Raw genomic sequence first — 19,576 nt, forward strand, 5'->3', positions numbered from 1 at the left:
CACTAATAATTTCCCCCCATTTTTAATGATTCTAAGATTAATGCCAGACCAGGACCTGGGCCCTGTCATTTTCAGGGTGTGGAGTTTTTTTCCCCTCATGTGCTTTTATAGCAATTTTACTCTGTTTATAAATATTTATGGACATATACAGACAGCTAATAAAGTCCACATTGGTGAAAGCAGACTGGACAACTTTCCACTTATTTTCATTTTTTGAGCATTACTGTTCCTCCGCTTCCCGCTGCCAGAAAGCTGCAGCGCCGTTAGTCAGAATAAAAACACGCTGTTTTCTCAGACAGCCGTCGGTCCAGTAGGTCTGCATCTACAGGCAGGAGATAAACACACCCTCATGTGTCTGAAGGACGTCACACACACCTGTACAGGCCCACATCTGCACCGTGTCACACACACACCTGTACACACAAACACACACCTGTAGGTGGTTTATCTTCTGGTACTGTATCAGCTTCCCTTCTGATGGTTGTCTCTGGTGGTGGAGCTGTCAGGAGGAAGACGAGCCGGTAGTGTTTCTGTTTTATCGTAAAGGTGGAATCAGGATTCTATATCACAGTTTGTTTTAGGGAAGAAGGAAACCTGCTACTCATACTATTACAGTCTACTGTATTCTCTCTCTCTCTGTGTGTGTGTGTGTGTGTGTGTGTGTGTGTGTGTGTGTGTGTGTGTGTGTGTGTGTGTGTGTGTGTGTGTGTGTGTGTGTGTGTGTGTGTGTGTGTGTGTGTGTGTGTGTGTGTGTGTGTGTCTGCATGTGAAAGAAGCTGCAGGGCATGTATGGGATTATTTCAGGGTCCATTATTCAAAGCACACATTTATCATGGAGCCCAGTGGTGTCAGACCTGCTGCTTCCCACAACGTCTCCATTACCTCTGCTGGTACTCACACACACTCAAAACCTGACACACACATCTTTACACACTCACACACACACTTTTAAACACTCACACACACTCAAAACCTGACACACACACCTTTACACACTCACACACACACTTTTAAACACTCACACACACTCAAAACCTGACACACACACCTTTACACACTCACACACACACTTTTAAACACTCACACACACTCAAAACCTGACACACACATCTTTACACACTCACACACACACTTTTAAACACTCACACACACTCAAAACCTGACACACACATCTTTACACACTCACACACACACTTTTAAACACTCACACACACTCAAAACCTGACACACACACCTTTACACACTCACACACACACTTTTAAACACTCACACACACTCAAAACCTGACACACACACCTTTACACACTCACACACACACTTTTAAACACTCACACACACTCAAAACCTGACACACACCTTTACACGCCCACACACACACACACTCCACACCTGACACACACACAACACACACATTTACACATACCGCACAGCTTTCCTGAGAAGATAAATGAATGATCCTGAGAGACGGTTTTCAGTCCTACCATGCCGTCCTCTGACAATAACCATTAAAAATTAAAACGATTGTATTCAACATTTTAAAAAAAATAACTGTGCAAAAAATTCAATGTAAAATTGAATTCCCTTGAATCAATTTTATGTTGGTCAACTCTATGAACTGCTGCTAAACGCTGGCATGAATGAGCCTTTAAAGTCCTCCTGGCACCATGATTGGACAAGGTTGTATGTCCACGACCAATCCATCTACGGCTGTTTACAACGGGCTCAAACTACATTTAATTTTAGACTAGCTGCAGAACAACGTATCTGATTTCTGAACTAAACATCCAGCTCTGGATCAGACCCACCTGTGTCCTGAACATCCCATCATTCAGCTGGTAGGGTAAAAACAGAATACAGGGAGGAACAGACAGACTATCTGCATCCAGTGTTCAGTGTTTTATTAGATGTCAGTTTGCTGTAGAGCTTCATGCTGCAGCTGAGCTCCATCCATCACCGTTGACGCCTCTTGCAGCTCCTCTGGGTTGGTTTTAATCTGATAGCCTCTCTGAAGGCCTCCTAAAGCCCTCCAGAAGCCCTGTTGTCCTCCAGAGATGACCCAGGATGAAGTCACTGTGTTTGCTTTGGCTCCGTCCTCTTTATTTTAGCCTCCATGGAGAAGTGTCAGGCCCATGTTCTCCCAGTAGAACGTTCTGCTCTGAGGGGCGAGGCCATAGAAACTAAAGTGTGACGTTCAGCTAATTGCAGGACAGACGGAGCCAAACTGGCATGGCAGGAACCTTTATTTTCTGTTTGTTATTCACACATTGCACCATACAGCTATACTGCTTTTTACTGGCCAGGTGTCGCTGAACGGTGGGATGATTTATTAGTTTTCATCCAGTTTCAGTTCATTTTCTACTGAATCTTTTTAGTTAACAATAAAGAGTAATACAGAAAATCTAGAGAAGCAGTACAGTAGACATTCACCTGAAAACTCTCAGCCCCGAGCAGTATTATTGTCATATTTCTAGTCACTGTGGGCTCATTTGTACTGTAGTATAAAGTCCTGTATCTATATGGAATCACAACAACCAGGACTGGAAGTAGAGAGAACTCAGTATAACAAGCTTATATAAAAAAATAAATCATAAAAAAACAAGAAAATAATTATTAATGTGTGACAGGTCTGTTCAGCTACTAACTGTAAACACATAAACTATTGACTGTATAATATAAAGATATTTATAATGTCTAGATATAGATATATTATAAAGACTTTATCATATAAAGTAGTTAAAACACACCTGGGATGGAAACCTGTTTCTGAGTTAGGATATTCTCATTACTAATGACTGCTTCTGTCTTCATTCAGGCATCAGTTTTTCTGTATTGTCCTGTCTGTTCCTGGCTTAAAAAGACAAATCCATTAAAGAATCAAAAATCTCTGTTGTTCATGAATTACTAAAGCAATAATCTGTAAAACACTATTTTCACCTGAGAAGTTGTAAAACTAACAAACTACTATTAGTAAAAATGCAGATGTTTGTGTGGCCGTAGTGCACGCTTTGGGCTTGTTTTACCATGAACATGTAGATTAATTTATATAATTAAATAATTCTACTTTCTTTTATATTTTTAGTAGTAAATCATCCTAAATTACTGACCAGCTTTCACACCTTACTATACCTAATATTATATATTACTATTACTACATGTAATATTTCTTTTAAACACTGATATTTTATTCCTGATTTAAAACCAGTTAAAATAACGGTGTAGTTTTTACGGACTAATACTGTTAAAATAGTTCTAAAGGAATGTGTTTGAATGTCTGAGATGTTCTTTATTACAACTGAAACAGATTAGGTTAAGGGTTTTAAAGACAGCAGATCTGATGATAGTCTGATGTTTCTGTGAACCTGAAACTTTAAGAAGACTCCTGAGCAACCCTAACCCCTATCCTGTCCTATCCTGTCCTATCCTATCCTATCCTAACCCTACTAACCCCAACCCTTCCATAAAATGTTAGTTTTATAAAACCTGGAACAGACTTTGAGGCTAACCGTGTCTCTGACAGTGGGACAACAAACTGAAGCAGACTTTTTATTATTTATTTGACCTTCTGAGCAGGACTTGTCTACCAGAGGAAGTTCTCTCAGTGACAGAAGTGAAATAATAACTCTGATCTTCATCCACTGGTTTCTGTGGTGTCTGGGCTGAATAAGATATGAACAACAACAACAACAACCAGACAGACCGTTGGTATTAGAAGTATGTTCTGTGGTGGCGCTGGATCCTCTTCTTGTGGTGAGACACCAATAAGAGGCTGAACTCTCTGGAAAACTGGATCAGATTTGAACTCTAGATGGGAAACAGTCACGCTCTAAACAGCAGAAATCAGCTCGTATGAAGCCTTCATCTGTCTGAGATAAGCGCCACGACCTGCAGACCCTCAGAGAGCAGAGGGAGATGGCGAAGCTGCTTTGAAGTTTCCTCAACGTCCAGGAGAAGGTTCTCCACCGGCCTGGTCTACATCCAGCTGCTGACTGGTGACGCTTCAGTGACTCTTCTGTCTGCTGCAGAAAGAGTTTTATTCCTCTTCTTCTTTAGACTCTCCTTTATCTCCGCCGCTATCTCAGGCTTTCTGACAGCCAGGAGCCTCATGGCAGCAGGATGTGATCTCACACCTCCAACATTTTCGACCACACAGAAAAATGTCCTGATTTTTCTTTCTTTTTTCCCCTCAGAGGCCCTCAGAGAAATGTGACAGACGGATGCGATATTTCAGGTTCATGTCAGCCCGTTTCTTCTACAGATTCTTACTGTCGGACATTTTGTACTTCAGTATTTAGACCTTAAAATGCTCCAAACCATGCCTCCATTTATTATTTTAATACTTTTTATGCCTTTTTCATCCTTCATTTGTGTCCGTCAGTGTGTGAAGAGGACAAAACTAAATGAACTAATGTAAATGATGGAAAAGGTGTTTTCTTGCTGTTCCTCCTTGCTGTGCGTTTATTATAATTATAATTAAACCTGATCATTGAGTTACAATCCAGTGATTATTTAAGGAAACACTGCAAAAAAATTTTTACATAATTGGACAAATTCCACTTTTAGCAGTTAAATGCTAAAAATAAGCAAGAGATTAGTGGATTAATTAGAACATAATAATTGGTTTCCTGCTTAATTTTATGACTAATTATTACGAATCCATTAACTGTGTCATTAAATAAACCAGATTTAACCTTAAAACTGTGACATTTTGTCAGAATCACTTTATTCTACAAGTCTCATTTAAACATTAGTCTAAAATGGAATGTTGGCTTCAAGTAGATGTAGTAAAAAATAAAACAAAAATCTCCTCGGTGCAACGTGAAGCCATCATTGATCAATTACCACCGATATACATATGAAAATAATTCAACTGGGTTGAACTGCAGGCTGTGTATTAAAACTAAACATATAAATTAATATAAAGGATTTAGTAAATACTAGTAGTAAATAAAAATAACGTATCTCCCATTTATTCTAGAATCGGTCGTTAGATTAGAAAATGTTCTTCATGTTCATTTGTTGATTGCAGGTTTTTTTTTTAGTTTTTGTAAAATTCAACTTTCATAGTTTTTTTTTTATCCTTTATGGCATTATAAACTTGTTATACTTCACAAAACACATTTGATTCCTCTCTTATTGTGCTGCTTCCATATCTATCTATCTATCTATCTATCTATCTATCTATCTATCTATCTATCTATCTATCTATCTATCTATCTATCTATCTATCTATCTATCTATCTATCTCTCTATCTCTCTATCTCTCTCTCTGTCTGTCTGTCTGTCTGTCTGTCTGTCTGTCTGTCTGTCTGTCTATATCTTATAGGGAAATTTGTCCCACAGGGAGTAAAATCTCAGAGTTCATAGAGTTCCGTCGTGTTTTCTTCTATAATCTGTGAAGCCAGTAGAACTTTCTGAGCATGAAGACAGACAGAAAGCCTCCATAATCATGGACATGTCAGAAATCTTGGACTGCATCTCTGCTTTCTGTGATTTCTGCTCTTCATTCCAGTGGATGTAAAGCAGTAGTCTCCATTCGTTGGGTCTGCTGCTGCTGTCTGGGAGGTTGGAAGACATCCTGATATTTAGTGTTTGTAGGGCAGCTGAGAGTAAATCTGTCTGTGTGGATGTTTGGAAAGATCCTCAAAGGCTGTCCTCCTCCTGATGAGCAAACGCTAACTCTGGTCCCTCAAAGAGAAGCTCTCCTCCATTCATTCTGGCACACAAACATCTGTCCACCAAATTCCTCCTCCTCAGCCCTTTGACTGGATTCTACTCCGTACTTTTATCATCAGAGTTTCATCTTTCCGTCCTGTAGAAACCTCTCTGTCACCTCTTTTGTGTCCCACATCAAACCAGACTTTTCAGACAAGTTGAGATCTCTCTTCTTCTCATCTGTTGGCCTCTTCTTCTTCCTTCTTCAGAAGAACGTTGCGTTTGCATCCCACCACTCTCCCCTCTACTCTCCCTCCTCTCCACCGCTGTCCCTCTGAAAGACGACAGAAACAGGACTTCTGATTGAACTGTGTCTTTTCCCAGACCAGGAAGCAGCTCAGGCTCTTGAAAGAAGTGAAGACGATCTGAGAAAAGACGAGTTAATGTGAGTTAAAGCAGGACAAAGACTGCTCCCAGCCCTGGACACCATGGGAAGGAAAAACAGACGGAGTTAGAGGGCTGAGTTTAGTGTCTAAAGTGTGCATATTTTAGTGCATTAAAGCAACAAGAAGTCTCTGTTCCTTATTCCTAAACATCGTCTTGTTCTTAGTGTTGATTCCCCAGTTCGGAACTCTGATGGTAATGGGAGGTTTAGCTAATCAAAGTCTAACATCCTCAGTTATTAAATACACAGAACCAGAAGAGAACATGCTCAAACCTAAACCACACAAACTTTTCATCTTCTGTTCCTTGTGAAGGAAGTTATCCACAGAAACTTCCTGTACCAGTGTTTATACCTGATTTTACATTCAGAACTAACCTCTGCAGGGTCCACACACAGATATTATTAAAACCATTATATATTTATTGTTTTACTTCTAATCAGATTATTTCTTTCTGTTGAGCTGCTAGAAGTCCAAAACAACAGACTGGAAGCTGAGTGATAAAACGTAGACGACACAATATTCCTGAACTGTCCTGAAATCATAACAGGTTAAAATCATTTTAACTCCCACAGATCATCCAGTTTTCCTGCCTTTGGGTTTTCTAAGTCAAACATGTGACGTCATTCACACCTCAGAGCTGCCGGTCGACACCTTCAGGAAGAATGTGGACTAGAAGTGCAGCTCAGACGCTCTGCCAACTTCCTATACCTCTGTCCAGCCTCCTATACCTCCGTCCAGCTTCCTATAGCTCCGTCCAGCCTCCTATAGCTCCGTCCAGCCTCCTATAGCTCCGTCCAGCCTCCTATAGCTCCGTCCAGCCTCCTATAGCTCCATCCAGCCTCCTATAGCTCCGTCCAGCCTCCTATAGCTCCATCCAGCCTCCTATAGCTCCATCCAGCCTCCTATAGCTCCATCCAACCTCCTATAGCTCCATCCAACCTCCTATAGCTCCATCCAGCCTCGTATAGCTCCATCCAACTTCCTATAGCTCCATCCAACTTCCTATAGCTCCATCCAACCTCCTATAACTCCAGCCAACTCTTGTCTCTTTCCGTTTCTTTTATCTCTCTGTTGTGTTTGAAGGGAAATGATCAGAAACAGGCCGATGATCTGGATTCAGCATGTTTCAGCTTCATCCACTGGTTTTGCAGCAGCTTCCATCAGATCAGGATAATTTCTTACAAAAGCACAGTTTATCCAGTTCATCATTTTAGTGAGATGCAGCTATGGCTGCCACTAAAGATTGTTTTTCTAATAATAAATCTATCAACTGTTTCACACAAATCATTTTCATACAAACAAACAAACAACATTGACTCAAACTGACCATTTCATTCAGGTGTACTTTATTTAGAAGGTCTTGGCTCTCCCTAGTAGAGAATACTAAATGCCTCTTGTGATTTTGTGCATCTGAACTGTGTGTTTTCTCTTCAGGTGTTCATGCATGGCTCTAGTGCTACTGTAGTAAATGTGCAGCTGAAACGTTATAGTCCACAATCCACCTTTTTAGTCCACCAGTAGGTACACATCATCACAGGATATCTGGAGAAGTTAGAACTTCTTTTTGTGTTTGGGCTTCATGACCAAATTAAAGCAGCTCCAGCTTCTTCAGTAACTCTCCTTTAATGATGGATTCTAATGGTCTTGGTTCTCCACATACAGAACATTAGTGGTTTTGGGTGGACGGTGAAACTTCCCGTCATGTGAACCTGCAGATACAAAAAGCATGAATTGACTTTAGTGAGTGGAGCCAAAAATGACAGCGACAGTACAACAACTATGTCAGGAAACTTTCGAAATGTGTTAGAAAGAATTAAAGTATTTTAGGATGCAGTGTAATATATATAAAAAAACAGAAATGTATTGGTTTAAATACTGATGTTGATGCATTTTTTAAAATCATTAGCATTTCCCATAATGGCCGCTGCTGTATTCTAGACCTGATCAGCTGAATAAAGACCACGCCCAATCTGAAAAAGTCAAAGAATCCAGAATTTAAAGCCCCACTAGATGAACATGGGCTTCAGATGGTCTTAAAATGAGTGAAGCCAACATGAATCTTTAGCTTCCAGTGAGGCTTCTACTCCACTTCATTGGGTGAACGTTCTCTCTTTAACCCAACCAGTCATTGGGATCCACTCTGGCTGTAGACTCTGCTGCTCTTTACACCATCTCACCTGATCCTGGTGAAGATCTCCAAAACCTCCTGTCATGGCCTACATCCTCTAAAGCCTGAAAATGGAGTAGCAGAGATCTGATGTCCTACCAGACCAGTGACATTATAGTATGAAAGGTTTCCATAATGACACCAGAAAAATGCTGCCCACTCCAACTTTAAGTTCCCAACATAAAGACTTTCAGCAGTGCTAGTCTAAAAACTACTAAAACAGACAAATATGATGAACTAGTCTTTCAGGTAGTTTCTCAGGCTTCATCCACATCTGGGAAACAAGCTGAAAGATAAGCCACAGCTGCAGCGTACACCCTCATCTGAAAACACCATCCGTTAGACGCTGCACACACACACACACACACACACACACACACACACACACACACACATAAATATATATAAATAAATCTATGTACACATGAAGCTACAGAGGCTTCTCTGCTTGGAAACATCACAGAGAAATGTTAAGTAGTTTGCCAAAGAGCTTTTCCTGACAGCAAACGTGTGGGACATACAGTTCATGTTAGGGACATACAATTCATATTAGTTCATGAGAGCTAACTCAAGCTTTCCTCGTGCATTTTGTGTGTAATAAATTATTCAGCTTCACAGTTTACAGCAGAGAGGCAGAAATCAAATTATATTTAGATGTGAATGTGTGGCTTCAACAAGAGCAGGATGCTGTAAATCAGCTCTTAGCTTCATTTGGTTTCAGTCATTCCTCAGCTTTTTGGAGTTTTTCTGGACAAAGATGAGGAGATCAGTGCCTGAAACCAGATAGTTGTTGGATCATCATCTTTTAACTGGTGAATTATCCTTACTAAGTTACCAGGTAACATTATTGCAATGGTTTAAGGTAGATATGCTAAATCATTTGAGTCCTCTCAAATCAACAGTTTGCATTTCTACAACTTGATTTTAAGGAAAGCCATCTTGAAGTTTCCAATTTTTCCAACTTTACACAAACATAAAATATGATTTTGTTGGTATACTTATCATCTTTCCTTTATTTAACCCTGTAGTCATAGAAGGTAAACCTTTATTAGTCCCACAGTGGGGAGAGGTGCAGTATTACTGCAGCTAAAGATCTTCAGTAGGAGACAAAAATAAACCAAAAATATGCACAAGTACTGATCTTTACATGTGTGGGTATTCAGGTATTGTACAAAAGAAATTTCTTGGGATGCGAAAAACAACAATACAGGAGGTCCTCAACTTACATCAGAGTTCCGTTCCTACCCATCTATGTAAGTTGATTTTCGCCATAAGTCAGAACTCCAGTGAAAATGTAATCAAATCTGTTCCGTGCATCATGATATCAATCAGTTCTTCATAAAGTCATGAATACCAACGACTTTCATGCATGTATGAATCATTTTACTAGAAGATAACAGAATATTGTAACAGACTGATATTGTTGTTGATGTTGAGGTTTCAATGTTTATTGTTCAGTTCCAGATTTACCTAATGTCAGTGAACGTGCCATTTTTAGTTAGCTCACCTTTGATTGGCTGAGAGTCAGCAGTAGAGAGAGCTGGGAACGGTGGCTAATTCTGGAGCTAAGTTATGGGGTTTTTCTAGTTATTCTGGCGTTGACTACGGTCCACAGTAGCCTGTGTGAAGGTTCAATAAACCAGCAGAGAACCAGATAAAGTCTCACTCATTCATCACAGAGGGTCGCTACAATATGTTGACCTGTTTTTACATCTTGACACATGTTGGTCGGTGTTTCTTCCTGTTCCCAGCGTTTTATTCTATCTAATTTCACTTCCATGGAGACGGCTTTCCTTTTCTTCCAAGCATCAGAAGAGTCTGACTTACGCTGGGAGCCATAATGAAGGACAAAAAGTTAGTGAATGTAGCACAATCCAAGGTGGAGTACAACCAGAGAATGGAAACAAAGCCATCTGATAGCACCATGTGACGACGTATTCATCCACTCTGATCGTCAACTAGTTCCACGTAACCAGTTCTGATGTAACGACGAAACACTGTAGGTAGAGGACGTCGTAAACCAAGGACCTCTTGTACTGACATAAGAAAACCTCATATTGCACAGATTTTATCTATGTTGCACAAGTCTATTGTAAGTAGAAAAGCACTGATGTTTCACAGATTTTTGTGGTACTGCTTCAGGAAAACAACACTTGAGTTGCAGCAGAAAATGTGAAGTATCCTAGATGTCAGAAGCACGAAGCTAAAGCAGCCGTAAACCACTAAAAACAGTTTAAAGGTACAAAGTGTAATCTGAAGTTAAAATAAAATCCACTAAAGTAAACTACCATCACGAGTGCAGAAAGATGAATGAGGTTCTCAGTACTCTGCTTCAGAAACACTTTTTACAGTGTGCTACTCGGGTGTGAGACGTCAGTCCTCAGTAAAGGTGTCGGAAGGTTCAGGTTTCTGTGGTTTCAGAAGCCAGACAGTGAAGTGAGAAATCCACACTGAGAGGCTGCATGTTTCCTACACTTCCATCAGTTACACTCACACCTTTATCCTTTTTATTCACTCTGTCATCCACAGTCCAACACCAGCTTCTTATTTTTCTTTTCATCCTCTCCTTCCTGTATTCCAGACGTTATCACATGTGGAGGTGCTGCAGAGCTTCTAGGATTACCTGCTGCCTTCCTGCACATTAGGACTGAATGCTCTGTTAGATCAGCTTTAATGTGCCTCAGAATCACACGACGAGCTGGATCATGTTTAAACAACAGGACAAAGGCCTTTTTTAATGCCCTTCCCTGTTTTCTTCTTCTGTGCAGCTGTTTGAGGTTTTCTGCCTCTCTCTAAGAGGGAAAACAACAGTTTGCTGTTTTTCTGAGCCCAGTGAAAGGAAACGCTCGCTACTCTAACCCCACATTTGACTCATTTCCTGGAAAATGATTTTAAAGTAACTCTTCAGACATATTAAAATTATTTTGGACATGTAAACCAGAAGCATTAACTGGTTGAGAAGCCTCCTGCCTGTTCCTTCTCCTCTACCTACCCCCTCTGCAGCTCTTTTTTTCTCTGAACCTGTCACTTTGATGAGTTGTGTGCGATCTTCTAGGGGCCGTTCTGCTTCTCTGGGGCCTCCGTCCTTCCTGGTACACTGCAGCCTTTGAAGTAGTTCCTTCTTTAGCTCCATGAGGGCTGCCTGAACCCAACCACCGCTTTCCATCACGCTTTTAACACCACATATCAGCTGCACGTTGATCTTAGTGGAGGTGAAGAGCCAGAAAAAATGGAGCTGAAAGGTCTTTTATTTTGGAGGTGTTGTCCTGAGGTGACCGGCGGTGGGATGGATGGACATGGGTTTGTTTAGTGATTCATAGAGCTGATCTGAGCCTCAGCAGCAGATTTAAAGTTTTGAAGTGGGTTCTGAACCTGAAAATAACCCAACAGAGATGTTTCTCAGACAGCTTTGCTCTGTTGACTCTTCATTAACAGTATAGTTTTAGATTAATGTAACACTAACTCCTACTAACTTTCTTTCCAGCCGTACGATCTAATGACAGAGCTTATTAGCAGCAGGTTATTATTATTTCTAGGTGAATGTCTGAGGCTCTGAAGGGCCCTGGGGCCATCCAGCGCCTCCCTACTGCAGATGATTACAGCTCTGCTACATGAACTGTGTCCTAATCCTGGTGGACAGCTGAAATTAAAGCCAGGTCCGACCCTCCATTCCTCTGATGAACCTCCTCCCCTGCTGAGGAGAATCACTGGTTTGTTTCTGGAAGGGTTTGTAAAGACGAGGCGTCTTCTGGATAAATCAGAGACCACGGATGAAATGAACAGATGGAGATAACATGTAGAGATTATTTCTGATCTGATTTCCTACATGATTTTGAGCATAACCTGAAAATCTCTTTCTAAGTTTGGTTTTAAATATCAGGTGTTTTATTGAGCATGTTTGAGGATTTCTATGCACCATAGATGGATGGATGGATGGATGGATGGATGGATGGATGGATGGACGGACAGGCAGGCAGGCAGACAGACAGGCAGGCAGGCAGGCAGACAATGGATAGATAGATGGATGGATGGATGGATAGATGGATCGATGGATGGATAGACTATGGATGGATGGATGGATGGATAGACTATGGATGGATGGATAGATGGATAGATAGATGAATAGATGATAGATAGACTATGGATGGATGATAGATGGATAGATAGATGAATAGATGATAGATAGACTATGGATGGATGGATAGGCAGGCAGGCAGGCAGGCAGACAATGGATAGATGGATGGATAAATGATGGTTGGATAGATGGATGGATGGATAGATGATGGATAAATGGATAGATAGATGGATGGATGGATGGATAGATACACTATGGATGGATGGATAGATGGATAGATAAATGGATGGATGGATGGATAGATACACTATGGATGGATGGATAGATAAATGGATGGATGGATGGATGATGGATGGATAAATGGATGGATAGATGGATGGATAAATGATAGATAGATGGATGGATAAATGGATAGATAGATGGATGGATGGATGGATAGATGGATAGATAAATGGATGGATGGATGGATAGATACACTATGGATGGATGGATAGATGGATAGATAAATGGATGTACTGATCTGGACGGTCTTCCAGTCTTACCACAGATTCTCAGAGCTTTAGTAGCTTTGGATCAGAGTATTGTAAAGCAGCTATTAAACCAGAAGAGCAGCCAACATGTGCACAGTAATCCATAATTTAGGCAAACTGATGCGTTCAGGACGGGCGTGACCTTATAAGGGAATTATGTGGTGCGATTTCAGATAGTTACAGGCTGTTCACTGTCTGAAGCTGATGAAAGCTGACTTTATGAAAGAGCCTTTACACATTTAATGATAAAACTATTGTTTAATCTGTGTTTTATAGTGTTACTTACTAGTAATGTACTCTCAATGCTTCAGAATCAAACATGGAAATATTCCACCTCATACTAAGAACAGATGCAGTCACAGCATTTAAATCTATTAAATTGTTGTTTTGTCTTTTAAAGTTCCAGTTAAAGTAGGTCTAGTTAAATTTACTTCATTAAATAAACCTGTACTAATGCATGGTTTCTACAACATGCTGCTTATTTCTAGGTTTTTGTTGCTGCTGTTTTTTTATAGAACACCAGAAGAAGGACAAGATGTCCATATTCCATTTTCATTGTAAATAGTAAGAAATATAAACTCCTTTATGCATAAATCAAGTCATAAACAAAGCTGGCTAACTGGCTATTTTCATCATTTTAAAACAGCCAGACACAATGCAGCTATATTATAAATACACATTTTTTAACTAAATAATCTGGACTGATTATATCTACTTATTTTTTGTAATTAGATTAATCCTAATTACGTGTTTGACAGTAAAAATATGTAATTTTGCTCCTAGCTAACTAGTCTCTGTATAAAAGATGAACATCATGAGTAAAGTCTGAAACTAGTGATTGAGATCATAAACTGATCAGCAAAATGTTTCCTGAAATAACAGATTAAACGAGAAAATCTGCCGTTTTCTCATAGACCTCTGTACAATCTGAACCAGAGGAGTTGCCCCCTGTAGGCCGTTAGAGAGAATGCAGGTTTGGATTTACCTCCTGATGCTATGTTCAGATTCTTCTAAATATTATATATATATATAATGGAGTAAAATGTAAAGTTATTTCTAAAGATACTTTAATAAACCTGCTGACTACTTTATATTAAATAAGTCAGAAAGCCTTGGAGTCTGGCCAGTCTTTTCTTCAGGAGGAAATGACATCATGTGGAGCAGGTCATGTGATCTGGAATTAACACACTTCCTGGAGAGGTGTTTTTATAATGGGGAACTTAGTGGAAAGGGATTTCATTTGTTATTTTCCATATAAAATTTGACATATTGCCAAAAAATAAATATCTGTCATGATTATCTCAACTTAAGAAAAAGAATACAATCCAAATTATTTCTGAATCAGCTCATTTTATTATTGTTTAGCTCATTAGAAGGTGGTTGGTATTAAATTCAGATGGTTATTTAATTGACATTTTAGTGATATCCAGTCATTTTTATTAATAAATGATTGTTTCCATAATAAATAATTATGGAATGTGTAAAGACATGATCATAATGAACATAAAAACATTAGTTTTTTTTACATTTAATCAAAATGTATGCAGATATATCCCATGGACTTCAGAAGCCCCTCAGTTATAGATTTACTCTTCCTATCTCCCCAATAGTGGTGTTTAATTGCAGTCAGTTTGGTGTTTTTGACTTTTTTCGTAAATTTTCTGTGCAATTCTTGTAAACTAGCAGCAGCAGCGGTTCCATCCAACAGTAGGCGGGTTAAAGGCTGAGAAAACCCGGTCCTATCAGCGGGTTAAAGGCTGAGAAAACCCGGTCCTATCAGCGGGTTAAATCCCGGGTTTTCTGGGGTCCTGTCCCGGCAGTGAGCGGGTTAACTCCCGGACTATCCCCGGTCCTATCAGCGGGTCCCGGCTCAGTCCCAGCCCACCGCCTCCTGCCTCCTCCGGGGCTGTTCGTCATTCTGGCAGGACTCCCTCCCCGGAGAACAGCCGCTCTGCCTCGGACTTGTTGCTGCTTTTCGGATCGGACTGTTCGCTGACGGATCTTTATTTTACCCGGAGCGACTTTTCCTCTACGTTAGATCCTCCGGTTGGAACGGAGCGAGGCGTGTTGCGGATCCTGGAGCACCGGGAGACTCAGAAAGACGGTAGGAGACTCAGGAACTCGGTAGATCCTACTGGTTGGTGTCTGCTGCGGTTTTTGGGGCTTCTGTCCGGACTTTGGAGAGATTCTCTGGAGAGGAAGTGATTAAAACTCGGTGTGATCAGGAGGTTTAAGCAGAGCTGGTTCAGGTTCTGGGTCCAGGAGAGTTCAGGAGGGTTTTCTGAAAGAAGACCTGGTTCCCTTCAGGGTTTCTGGAAGAAGCATCCAAACTGTTGTTTTTAATCAAAGATCTGATCTGGATCAGCTCCAATCATCCACTAGGATCTGGAGAATTAATTTATGTTTTTAGCCTCCAGAGATTTTAATAAGCTGGTTATTAATGATGATTGATTATTAATTAGGCTGGTTATTAACTGATTATTAATAAGCTGGTTGTTAATTGGTTAGTAATGTGACTGAATGTTAATTGATTATTAATTGGTTATTAATGTGGAATCAGGAGTGTGTTTGTCCTGACCATCCAGCTCTGATCTAAACTCATTCTGACAGAGCTACCGTGATGTTCAGCTTCTATCAGCAGGATTTTATGAACCCTCAGAAAGCAGATAAACTGCATTAAAGGTCTCATATCAAGGAATAAATCCACCGTCTGCTTTCTGCTGGTTTCATAGTTTTAGCTGTAGTCTGGGTGATTTTAGTTTAAACTCCTACAGTAACTTTCTCTGATGCAGACTCTTGATTTTTATCTTTCTAGTCCATAAAGAGCTGGATTTGTCTCGTTATTAAACATTATCTCCTGGTGTTTTTTACTCAGCTGTCATCCCAGAGATCGTTCCGACTCTTTGCACTGATGGAATGATAAAAACAACACTCGACTCGTCATGTTCACCTGATTTACCTTCCTCTGTAGCCACCAGCCACCGTCCAGCCGCTGTGTTTAGCAGCTGTGAGTACAGTGCCCTGGAGGGGTCAAATCTGTCCAGAATGTCTGCTGACAACCAGGAACATGTGGAGGAGAATGTGTCCTGAAGAGCTGCTGATGTTCTTCTTATCAGCAGCAGCATGTTGTTAGGAAGGTCTCCTGACTGATTCCTGGTAAATACTGCCTATTATCTTTAATTAAAGGATGCTGCTGTCGCCTCAGGGCTTCGTCTCTCACACCCCATAATAATACGCTCACATGAAAGACAGCAGCTTCGTCATCACCTGCCTTATTCACAGGAAAGCATCGTGCTATGCTTCTCCTGACCACAGATCTGCTCGTTTTTAGACTTTTTAGAGGTAAACGTGTTAAATGATTCTCCTCACCACAGATGTCAGGGTTGGACTCTTTATCTTTATCCCCCGTGGATCCAGTAATCCTTAAAGCTGCAGGTTTTATTGTGAAGGCGTGGGGGAAATGACACTTCATCACTTCTGCAGAGTCTAGACAGAAGGAAGGAGGATTCAAGGTTGCTTTATTTCATCCTCCAGGACTTTTATTTCCTGGTTAGTTCACTGGAGTTGTCTTTTCAGTTGTAAACCTGACGCTGGGTGAGAAAAACATCAAACCTGTTTCCTTAAATGTCTGGGTTGGTCCACAAGCTGAAGATGTTCAGTTTATCGTCATAGAAGAGGGAAGAAAAGAGGAAAATGTACTTTAAGAAACTGGAGACTTTACTGAATAAAAACATTCAAACCAATCAGTCAGAATAGTTGGTGATTAGTGTAATGGTTGATTAATTCTGCAGCTCTGTTCCTGACAAACACATGTTTGGTTTGTCTTCCTTTAATTTTGTGGTTATTTGAAGGTTAAATGTACTGAATGATTCTCCTGATCACAGACCTGAGTGCAGATTTATCCCCTTTGGCACAAATAATCCCTTAAAGCTGCAGGTTTTAGAGTGAAAACAGGAGGAACTTCATCACATTTTCTGTGTCTGGACAGGATTCAAGGTCACTGTATTCAGTACGGTGCTCTTCTATCCCGCTCCTCGTTACCTTCTTGTTTTTTTTATTACAGGCTCCACTTGTCTCGATGCTGATTTAGCTTCATTCAGGTTTTCTGGCATCTCTTTGTTCCAGCTGACAGAGAATAAATGGAGTAGTTTCTGAAACCTTTACCTCCAGCTGTTCCAGCTGTCAGCTTTTATTTTGAAAAGAGACACAAGACGCTGCTTGTGTCCACAAAGTCTGGTCTGGATGTCTCACCTGGATGTCAGTTCTGGAGCTAAATTCCTTCAGCAGACGGCACCTGGTGGAGTTTTAGCCTGATGTAGTACGTACTGATGGATGGATGGGTGGATGGATGAAGTGCTTTCAGTCAGAGTTCTGTACTTAGAGATAAAAACAATAAAAAACATCAGAAATCCACCACATCCTGAACCAGTAAAATGTCATCAGTGAAACAGATTCAGCCTCATTTGCAGCAGTAAACCAGTGGGACTTCAGATTCCTGCCTGGTTTCAGCAGGTAGACGTTCCACAAAGAAAAAGCCCGTTCCCCAACCGTCTTTCTACGGATCTTTGGGACTCTCAGAAACACCAGTGGGAACGTCCAGGTTCACCAGATTGGACACGATGGGACAATTCCATTTCCAGTTTTCTACGTTAGCAGCAGCTCCTGAAAAGTCTGATCTAACTTTAACAGGTAGCAGAGAGGCTCATATCTAGTGGAGCTGCTGGTTCTGGACCATCTGCAGACCACCAAGGCTCTTCTTTGGTGATAAAAGGACATTACAGGAATCTAAACGTGACAAAACCAAACATGAATTAGGACCTCAGCATCCTGAAACCACAGAATGGGTCTAATGTTGGAGATGTTTCTGAGGTGATCAAAAGCCTCTCTGGTTCCTCTTTAACATGGAACTGGAACCAAAGAGATGATCAAAGATTCTGGACTCTGTCTTTACGGTGAAGAACAGTCACCCAGAGACAGGAAAACTGTCCAACAGCACGTCCTCCTTTTCCCAGATTTAGCCTCTGTTAGACTCCTGCTTCCATCCAGCCTCTTTCAGCCTCCAGGCTCCTGACAGCTGTGGATTCAGACTAATGACTTCATCTGGGTTTCCCTCAGCGCTCTGCTATTCTGAGCTCCACTCATTCTTCCTCTCCTTCCAGTGACCCGGTGGGGCTCGAGTTTCTGCTCTCAGTCATGTTGAGATGTCACAGAGCGCATTGGCTGCATACGCTGCATACGTTGCAGACGCTGCATGTCTGACTCTCAGTGTCAGAGGGAAAAGCATCGCTTCACATCCATTTTCCTGTGAAATCTTCCCGGGGCCACTGTTGGAGTGAAACAGAAACCTGTGTGAGGTTAAGGAGGTTTATCAAGGTTCCTCCATGAGGATTTTAGATCATTTCATCCAAACAGATTCTTCGGAGGTTTGTGAGTCTTCAGAGTGGTTTATAAAAGGCTCCAATGACTCTGTCACTGTGCAGAGATTCGTTACTGAAGCACCAAACTAATCAGTTCAGGTCTGAAACGTTCTCCATGTCATCAACCTTCACTTCAGGGTTTATCTACAGATGGAATCACTGATAGCAGATTCTTCACTCATCAACAGGGACTTATTCACAATCTACACTGAAGCAAACTCAAGTATGTGATGTTTAGAAGTTCTGCACTGAGTTGAAATGTGAGAATGCACTCTCTGTTCCATGTTTAAGACACTCTTTTTCACTGCGTAGTCCTCATGGAGGGCAGAGACCAGCCTCTGGGCGGTTAATCAGAGGAATCAAACCATAAGAAGCTGAACTAAATGGTGAAAAATGTCCATCAGTGTCTCCAGAAGCTAAAGATGATGGAGGAAAGAAATTGAAAATATATCCAATTTAAGAACCTGGAATCAAAGGAACTGAACTTTTGTCTTTTCTTTTTAAAAATGACACAAACCAAATAATCGTTTTTTAAAAAGTTGATGAAAAATCAAGTCAATCGAGTAATTGTTAGAACTCATGAACACGATGTCAGGATAGCTGTAAATCACAGCTCAGTTTCAGAAACCAGAGAATGACTTTCACTTCTCAGACTGGTTCATCAGGGATCAGCTGTTCTTTAAATGAATGACTGACAGTTTATTAATGAATCCTGCACCTCTGTTCCTCACGAAACTCAGTTAATGTCAAGTTTAAACAGCAAATAGTCTGGACTACAAACAGACAGAGAAAGAGAAGAAGTGTTAGCCTGGATATTGTAGTTATTGTGTTGGAATATATCAGGATGCTCCAGTCATAGATTCATCAACACGTTGAACCGCTGAGCATCAACCAACTCCACCTTTAGATTATCCATTATCTGTTGTAGGAACCAGTAAAATAAATCAGCAGCTCACTTTCACGATAATTAACTGTTTACACGTCAGCCAGTAGTTCAAAGAGAAGACTTTGTTCCATAAAACCCACCAAAACCCCAAAATGTTCAGTTTATTATCATAGAAACTACAAAATCTAAACATTTCAGAAGCTGAAGGCAGATTTTTTTCCTGATTATTCTGATTATTGACTCCAACCTCAGTCATTTACATTCTGAGAGAAGTCTGATTTTGTCATTAAGTCTTGTTTTCTTCTCTATGTCCTTTGGGTTTCTCTCTCTCTCTCTGTCTCTAAATCTGGTAGTCCAGTTATTCCGGCTCTGGTTTCCTCCGCCGTGGGGTTTCTGGTTTGGG

The 19,576-nt window shown here is 40.7% G+C and overlaps 2 protein-coding genes across 5 annotated transcripts in view; one reads left to right on the forward strand and one right to left on the reverse strand.

Moving 5' to 3' along the window:
* The window catches only part of LOC111571287 (toll-like receptor 5), a 189,606-nt gene that overhangs the window by 100,270 nt on the left and 69,760 nt on the right, over positions 1-19,576 (reverse strand). The window lies entirely within an intron of this gene.
* disp1 (dispatched homolog 1 (Drosophila)) overlaps positions 1-19,576 on the forward strand; it is a 109,936-nt gene that overhangs the window by 45,934 nt on the left and 44,426 nt on the right. The window contains exon 1 of one of the 4 annotated variants that reach the window (XM_055015794.1): positions 14,791-14,974. The exons of the other annotated variants lie outside the window; for them this stretch is intronic. The gene's annotated coding sequence lies outside the window, so the exon portion shown is untranslated. Of the gene's footprint in view, positions 1-14,790; positions 14,975-19,576 lie in introns of those variants that run through there. 4 annotated transcript variants of the gene reach the window in all.

This window comes from Amphiprion ocellaris, chromosome 12, assembly GCF_022539595.1.
Source record: "Amphiprion ocellaris isolate individual 3 ecotype Okinawa chromosome 12, ASM2253959v1, whole genome shotgun sequence".
NCBI classification, from domain to species: Eukaryota; Metazoa; Chordata; class Actinopteri; family Pomacentridae; genus Amphiprion; species Amphiprion ocellaris.